Here is a 9289-nt window from a genome sequence, read left to right as displayed (position 1 = left end):
CACCACATTTGCTTATGCACCCGCTTTGTCTTCAGCAATCCTGTCGGGAAGGTGAGCATCATTACCCATGCTATTGTGACTCACATCTTTTCTCAGAGTAAACAAGGATAGTAACTTCCTAACATGTATTGAAGGCTAAGTTCCAGTAACTGTTTTACAAACTTTCATTGTATCAATTCCCACACAACCTTAAGAAGGAATTTGCTTTTATCATCTCTTTTTATAGGTTGGAAAGCTGTCACAGAGGAACTGAAAAACAACAACAACAACAACAACAACAACAAAATCCCGCAGGACCATCCTGTGAGAGATATAGCCTGCATTTTAACCTAGCCTCCTTGACATTAAAAACCAAGCGATTTAATGATACACCTCATGCCTTGCAAAAATATTGAAACAATCAAATCATGAATCAAAAGTTTTAATTAATAAAAAATTAACAATTTTACTCATGTGTCTGAAACCCAATGGGCCATATCTATAGATTTATTTCAAGGCCCATCACATACTAACTCATATGGCCACATAGCCAGTTTTGACAGAGCCCTGACCGCAACTTGAGCCAGGGCTTGAAGAGAGACAGAGGCAGCAAGACCAGGCGTCCTCTGTCATGCTCACTGATGTCCCTGCCACTTCTCTCCTCGGTGAGCCTATGGTGACTGTGCGTCCTGAGAGGGCTCAGCGGCGGCAGCATCACAGCCTCCCGGTCTGCTCTGTGAATGGTTTTTATCCAGGCCACATTGAAATCATATGGTTTGAGAATGGCCAGGAAGAACAGGCTGGGATTCTCTTCCCAGGCCTGATCTAAAATGGAAATTGGACCTTTCAGATCCTGGTGATGCTCGAAACCATTCTTCAGAGTGGAGAGGTCTGTACCTGCCACTTGGAACACCTGAACCTGCTAAGCTTGCTCACAGTGGAATGGAATTAAAAGCTAACTGACTTCAGACTCTTTTCACTCACCGAGAAGAGAGCGTCTGCATATCCCTGAATGCCAGATTTGTTTCTCCTTCTTCCACACTGTTTTCATTGCTCCATGCTCTCTGCTCTTTCAGCCCAGGTCACAGAGGGTCGTTGTATGATTCTTTCCACAAGTACCTAATCCACGGGGAATGCAATGATGCTTGGCAAGCAGAAAAGAGCTTGTTTTGAATCTTCTCATGCCATCACAGGACATAATCACCTTCTTGGCCCTGGGTACCAGGCCTTCCTCTGGGGCTAGCCGTCTTCTTCCCTCTGAGCTGCATGGATACTGTGATCGGAGAAGAGCATCCTTTGCAGTGTGAGGCTCTGCTTGACTTGAGGGCAATGCAGTCTCAGCTCTGTCTTTTATGAGCTCTGTCCTTCTAGATGAGCTGATGGACGTTATGAGTCCCAGGCTCCTCCTAAGTCTGATGTTGTGGTCATGCCTTATGTCAAGCTGTGACATTTAATGATTGAGTGTCCAAACCTTGTATTTACTCAGCGCACATTAAAGAATTTCCCCAAAGGGGTCCAGTAATTCTGTGTTGTCAAGACAACAACACCCTCCCCAATTCTCAAACCTCTGATCTCAGGGTCTCGATCAGAGAAGTTGGTTTTGGGGTAAAAACCACTAATTCTGGCTTCTTCTCCTAGGAGTACAGTCTGAATCTGCACAGAGCAAGATGCCGAGCGGCCCTGGAGGGTTTGTTCTGGGTCTGCTCTTCCTTGGGGCGCGGCTGTTCATCCACTCAGGAATCTGAACGGTAAGGAATCTTTTGGGAGCTGATACCCCACAGGAATACCTCTGAGGGGAGAAATAGGGCCTTGTTTGAGTTAATTTTCAAGTTAATTTTCTAGCAGTACAGCAGTGACTCTGGGGAAAGCTTTGGTTTTTCCAGTCAACCCCCATATTTTGGACATTCAGAAATAAAGAGGCCATGATGTGAGTAAATTAAAGGCTACGACTACGCCTGGAGCACTTGGGTCAAGATCCTGGGATAAATAAAAGAGGCGCCATTAACATTAATAAAATCATGTTTGATTTGGATGACAGCGTACAAGTGCTCAGACTAGTCTCTCTTTGTCAGAGTAACCAGCCTCTGACAATATCTTGGGTCTGTAGGTGCAATTGTGTGGTCATAATATATAAAGATCATAGTAACATCATTGGAGAGGCAGGAGAGAAGATAACATAAAGGAGTCAGACACGTTTCATGGTAGCATGCTCACCCCCTGGACGGCCATGCTCTCAGCAGCCAGGTCCATGCAGAGAGTGGGAGGAGGAGAAAGGGGATATATTTGTAACCGAGGCTTATATATACTTGGGGGACGTGCAAGCCCCCCTGATTACAGGGAACCACATACGTCACAGGAAGGGGTTGTACCATAGGCAATACAGCAATAGGAGGGGGATGATCTAGGGGTGTCCACGCAGTAAGAAGAGGAGGGATTAGGGTACACATGTGACAAGAAGGGTGGATCCTAGATTCAAGATGGCAGCCTAACTTTAATCGCCCTTGAGTGTGACTAGACTTAATTCTGAGCCCTCCTTCAGGAGAGCAATCCACTATTCTTATCAGCAGGGAGTGGGTCCCGCCTGCCTGCCATGGGACAGACAATAGAGAGATTACTCTATATGAATGAATGCCCTCAGGGAGATCACTTCTAACCAGCTTGCTTGCAAGTGTATACCAAGTGTCCTCGGTCTGACACATATTTGGGGGAGACAACCTGGGGAAAAGCCTTTTTGTATCCCACATCTCTTCTCTTCTGTGGTATTGGAGACATCTCAGATGGGGGGATCTAGAACTGAGGGCTTGGTTTTGGGGGACAGGTTTGGCTCTATATTGTGTAACCATATAGACTCCTATTTCCCAGGGCACTCTGGACTTCAGACAACAGGTATTACATGTCATTCCTCTTTTAGACTGAGATTTAATTCTCTCAGAATTAAAAAGAAGTTGCTTGTAGAGTTAGATTTTGATGCGACGTTCTTCTCTATCTTCTTCAGGGCCCTTGAGCTGAAGTGAAGTTGGTGACACGCAGGAGGCAGTTTCTGCCCTAGTTTCTTCTTAGCATGACAGATTGTGTGCTTCCCTCATATTCTTCTACCAGGAGTGATTGTTCCGGATCTGGCTTGCTCCTGCTTCAGTGATCATACAGAAACGTACTTCTTGATGGATTTCCTCAGCTCCTGGCCTTGGTCTGGAGGTCTTTGATGTTCCTTATATTGTGTTCATTTTTTTCTCAATTAATAAACAATTTCCCCATGCTTATTCCTTTCCATATATCTGACCTCACCTTTGATTTACATTGCTTTGTTAAAGTTTTAACAAATAAAGATGGCTTGAAAATGATCTTTTTCCTACAACACCAAGAAAAAGAATTAAAAACGGTAGCGGGAAAAGAGGGCTGTAGCACAATACAATTGTTTGTTCTGGGCTATAGTATTAGAGACTTGGTTTCACTTGCATTTGTGAAGTTTGGTCTGATGTGGATCTGGGAAATTTCCTTGATTACTTGCCTGCTTTTCTTTGAGTTTCCTCCATTCTACAATTATTTGTGTTTAACTGAGCCAGGAGAGAGTCTTTTAATGCACCCAAATTTGGGTGGTCTACTTTTTTTTAACTAAAGATAAATACACATTTACTAAAGATAAATACGTGATGATCTGCAGATGGGAGAGACCCAGCACGAGAAACAAAGGTGCCTGAAACTATTAGATTGTCCGTATTTTTAATGGAATTTTTTTCATGACGGCTAGACAGCATTAGTTCATGTTTTGAGATTTTAATTTTTGTGTGAACATGATAAAAAAAGTAAGCAAGAGTATTGCTTGTTGAATTTTCTAAGTTAATTGCTGAGGCTTAATTTTATGAAGAATACAATATTTTCTAGGGAAATATTTTTGAAAAATTAGCTTAAGAAGGAGTGACTAACTATAATAAACCATACATTTAATTTGGTAAACAGATTTTTGGTTTCCATTCATTGTGAACTAAATGCACTCATGAAACAGATTCTACATATAACTGGTTGCTAAAAACATTTAAGATTTTCTTCAAGATAAATGAAAATAATTTAGCTGCTACTAAGATCTCCCATAAATTCATTCCTTTTAACAAAATGTGAAAGAAGTCCAAAATTGATAAAATCCATTTTATTGCTATTATGATATTTTCTATCAAGGCTTAAGAATGAAAATAATACCTTTCTAAACCCTGATGCATACAAACCACCCTAGCATAGCGGTTGCGTGTTGGGATGCTAACTGTGAAGTCAGCAGTTCAAAACCACCAGCTGCTCCAAGGCACAAAGATGAAGCGTTCTATTTCTGTACAAAGGCAGAAACTCGCCCTGACAGTTCTACCCTGTCTAACGGGATCACTATGAGTCAGCATCGACTTTATCTCCGTGAGTTTGTTTTTCTTTGGTTAGTAACCCTGATGCTGGTGGAAATCTAGGCTATTACAACCACTTTGGGGAAAGTTTGGTCTTTTGTTAAAAACCTAAGCATAACATCTATCAAGTTGTTGTTCAAGGTGATATCAAATTAGTTCAGACTCACAGCAACCTTCTATAGAATGGCTCAAAATGTTACGTGGCCCTGTGCCGTTGTCACAGTTGGTGTTATGTTTGAGGCTATTGTTGCAGATCCTTGTCAACCCATCTCATTGATGGTCTTCTTTTTTGGGTGACCCACTGTTTTACCAAAGAGAACATTTCAAGATCTGTCCCGTCAACATGGTCAGTGATAGGATAATATCCACATGCCTGCAAGGAAGACTGTGCTAGGCTGGGTCCCCCAGAGAAGTAAAAACAGTGATGCTTTCTACGTCTGTATGTACATAGAAAGATAGCTATATCTAGAAATGGCCCACACAGTTGTAGAATCAGAAAATCATGGCTTACTATGCTGGAAATGAAATAATTGAGAGGAATGGTGTTGCATTTATAGTCACAAAGGGCATTTCAAGATTCTGTCTTGTGACAGGATTATGTCTGTCCACTTTCAAGGAAATCCAATCAGGACAATTATTCAAATTCATGTACCAACCATCAAAGTTAGTGATGAAGAAGTTGATGAATTCCACCAATATCTTTAGTCTGAAACGGTTCAAACGGGTAATTAAGAGACCTTGATAATTATTGGTGATTGGGACACAAAGGTTGAAATCAGAGAGGAAGGAACAGTAGTTGGACAATATGGCTTTGGTGATAGAAATGAAACCAGAGATCACATGATAGATTTTTGCAAGACCAATGAAGGTAACCATGCACATGGGCTTTACCAAATGGGATGCACAGAAAAGAAGTTGACTGCATCTGTGGACGAGACAATGGAGAACCTCCATATCGCAGCTACAATCAGGATGGGGAATGACTGTGGAATAGATCATCAACCACTCCGACATAAGTTCAAATTGAAATCAAATCCAAGGTCAAAATATGACCTTGACCATATCTAATTCAAATTTCAAGAGTATCTCAAGAATGGATCTGATGCATTGAACACTGACAGAGGAGCTGAGAAGCTGTGGGGTGGCATGAGGAATATTATACTTGTGGGAAGCAAAAAAGACAAGGAAGAAAGAAAAGACCAAAGTGGATGTCGGAAGAGACTCTGAAGCTTGCTGTTAATCGTAGAGTAGCTGGGGCACATGGAGGAAAGGATGAAGTTGGAGCTGAACAGAAAACTCTAAAGGGCAGCTCAGGAAGACAGTAAAATAATGATGAAATGTGCAAAGTTCAAAAGTTAGAAAACCAGAAAGAAAGCATATGTTCAGTAGAACTTACACTTTAAGAACTAAAGAAACAATTCAAGCCTCGAGTTGCAATCTTTAAAGATTCTGTGGGAAAAATATTGAATGATACAGGAAGCATCAAAAGAATATGGACAGTATACACAGAGTGACTGTACCAAAAAAGAACTATTTGACATTCTGCCATTCCAGGAGGTAGCATCTGACCAAGAACCAATGATACTGAAGGAAGAAGTTCAAAATGCATTGAAAGTATTATCCAAAGACACGGGTCCAGTAATTGGAGGAATACCAGCTGAAATGTTTCAACAAGCTGATGAATCACTGGAAGCATTTACTCATCTATGCCAGGAAATTTGGATGGCAGCCACCTGGCCAACTGACTGGAAGAGATCCATGTTTGCACCTGTTCAAAAGAAAGGTGACCCAACAGAATGCTTAAATTATAGAACAATATTATTATTATCACATACAAATACATTTTTTTTCTGAAGATCATCCAACAATTGCAGCAGTACACTGGGAAGGAACTGGCAGAAGTTCAGGCCAGATCAGAAAGTATGTGGAACAAGGGTTATCATTGCTGATGTCAACTGGCTCTTGTCTAAAAGCAGAGACTACCAAAGAGATTCTTACTTGTGTTTCATCAAGTGTGCCAGGGCATTTCACTGTGTGGACCCTAACAAACTATGGGTAACCTTGAGAAGAATGGCAAGACTTTGTCTCAAATGCTTTGGACAGGTTGTCAGGAAAAACCAGTTCTAGAAAAGGACACCATGCTTTCTCAAGTATTGGGGAAGTAAAAAAGAGGAAGACTTTCAACTAGATGGATTGACACTGGCTGCATCGATGGGCTCAGGTATTCAAACAACTGTGAGGAGGGACCAGGATGGGGTAGTGCTTCGTTCTGTTCTACATAGGGTCCCTACAAGCCAGAACCAACTCAATGGCCCTAACAACAGCAGCAACAACAACAACAACGGCGACGAATAGTGGTGGGGACAGGAAGTAGCATCAGGCCCTGTGTAACCAACTGAGGTTGCTACTAAGGATTTCTGGACAAAATCTAAGATAGTATCACGTGCTAAGCAAGCATGTGACCCAAAGGAACTGTCACTTACTGCTAGTGGAAGCGTGAAATAATCTGAGACTTTGGAACCAGCACGGCAATTTATTTACAAGTTAAGCAAAAGTTTTCCATGCAATCCCGAAATGACACGCCTAGGTATTTACCCAATTGAGTTGAAAATGTATGTCAACACAAAAACCTGCCCACAAATGTTTATAGATTTATTCATAATTGCCAACCATGCATTTCAATGGGTGAATGAATAAAAAACTGTGATACCATCATACATAAGAGAGTTATTTAATGACCCAGTGACATGAGCTATCAAGTGATGAAAGACCTGAAAGAACCTGACATACATGTGACAAAGCAGAAGAATCCCCTGTGAAGGGCTCAATGCTGTATGGATCCAAGTCTGAAATTCTGGAAAAGACAAGGCTATAGAGATGATAAGTAGACTGATCAAGAGTCTAGGGTTGAGAGAGGCCCTCATCAGAGGAGCACAGGGTCGTGACGCTGCTCTGTATGATACTGAAATGTGAACGCATGACACCCTCCATGCAGCTATGCATCTATCCCATCATCTATGGGATTAGGCAACACAGAGTAAACCTGAATGTGAACTGTGGATATCAGTTCATAATACCGATCAATATTAATTCCTTAAGTGTACCAAATCTATCACACGAATGCAAAAGGTGTATGTGGTGGGGGGCCGGAGGCTTTTGGAACGGTCTGGATTTTCTGCAGAGATTCCGGGGTGCTGCAAATGGTGTGTTTCAGATGCAATCAGTGGCAATGCAAAAAAAAAAAAAAAAAAAAGGCAGGGCCACTGAATCTTAAAGTCACAGCCGTTGAAAATCTGATAGAATACAGTTCTACTTTCAGGCACATGCTATCTCCACGAATCACAGCAACCCGTTGATAACTACTTTGGCTTTATGTTTGTATTTTCTGCACCACTTTTTTTTTTGGTAATGTAAAACTTTTCTAAAAAAACAAAATCTATTTAAAAAAAATCTACTTTCTTATATGAGCGGATATGGTTTAGTTTTTTTCTTTTTTATTCCGTACTGGTCTGAGTTTTGGTGTGTTCTCTACTTTTTTATAATCAGAAAAATTGGGATAATGTAAAGGAAACACCTGTGCGTATCCTAGTTCTAATTTCCTCAAGATTCTATTTTGCATCTTTAAACCATAGGTAAAGAAACTTGCGATTTACTGGTAAGATCATACTGTCGTTGTGTTTGACTCGCTTGCTTTTCTCCTTTTTAGCACCAAACAGTCCTGATGATGCCATGGGCTACTTCTTGGGTCGCTGCTTGGAAGTCCCGCAGGACAAAACTACCAGCCTATGAATAGGGGGATGTTGAAGCTTTCTACGCCTCTACAGAGTTAATCTCAGAAAGCCAGAGGAACAGTTCTACCTTGTCCTATAGGGTCGTTGTGAATCAGCATCAACTCAATAACAATGAACTTAGATTTTATGAGCAGGTTGTAGGAATTTTGAGGAAAAACAATGGAATGAACAAAACCTACAACATGATTATTTCTAAACTTGCTGCCTAACTGGTCTTCTTGCATTTTCTTTTTAAATTCTCACAATAGGTAACTGTAGTAAATAGTGATGGATGTATTTTATAAGAGGAGTCATAGGCCAAGTTATTTTAAATAAGATACAAGTTAATATATAGCCTATAAATGATAGAGCCAAGTTAAAGTTCAAGTCTAACTAATTTCAGCAGTATTCATTTAATAGTCTAGCATATTGTTACAAGTAATTTACCTTTGTAGCTTGGAGTGGGTTCTGGCAACCAATTTAGAAATACGCATTCAGACTTTTTTCACAGATAAATGAGTTATATCTCACTGTCTCAAATATTCTTTTCTCCAATTTTAATGCCACATCCTCCACTTTTCTCCACTCAGAAGAATATTTCAAAATATAAGATGGTTCCAAGAATAAGTTGGAATATTCTCCTTCTAACGCAGACATCAAGGACTATTTCTAATATCAAGGGGAATTCTGATTCTTAGTGTTCAGTCTCATTTCTTATTAAATCTGAAATGGGTAATGTTGATATATATTAACATTATATATATATTATATATATATTATATATAACATTATATATTAACATATATATATATATATATCTTGGAATGGATGGTGATATCTCTTATTCTGATACCCACTCTACCCTCTTCTATCCCTATCCTATCGATCCCCTTTTATCATAGGCCCAAATCTAGAATTTGAGACTTGCTCTACAGAAGATCCAGATAGCTTGTTGAATAGAGGGCTCAAGAATCCCAAACCCATTCTACGCCTTTTGCTCAGTAACAATTTCCCAAGAGCAAACTCACACTCAATGGTTTCCCAGATGAGGACAGGGTCACAAAACCCAGTTTGCCTGCAGATACTGGGAAGACTAAGCTTCAGTGAACCCAGGCATTTCTGATGAATTCCATGTTTATAAGATACAATCAGACA

The 9289-nt window shown here is 40.5% G+C and overlaps 1 long non-coding RNA gene across 1 annotated transcript; it reads left to right on the top strand.

The window, feature by feature from the left end:
* Positions 1 to 430: 430 nt before the first annotated feature.
* LOC123522023 lies at positions 431 to 3320 on the top strand. The gene is made up of 2 exons (XR_006680335.1): positions 431 to 1727; positions 2975 to 3320. It is a non-coding gene; the product is annotated as an uncharacterized LOC123522023 (long non-coding RNA).
* Positions 3321 to 9289: the final 5969 nt, after the last annotated feature.

This window comes from Echinops telfairi, unplaced genomic scaffold (genome assembly GCF_000313985.2).
Source record: "Echinops telfairi isolate 266 unplaced genomic scaffold, ASM31398v2 ScPeMD7_655;HRSCAF=1070, whole genome shotgun sequence".
Lineage (NCBI taxonomy): Eukaryota > Metazoa > Chordata > Mammalia > Afrosoricida > Tenrecidae > Echinops > Echinops telfairi.
The sequence above is the reverse complement of the archived record's forward strand: the minus strand, read 5'-3'. Positions and strand labels throughout refer to the sequence as shown.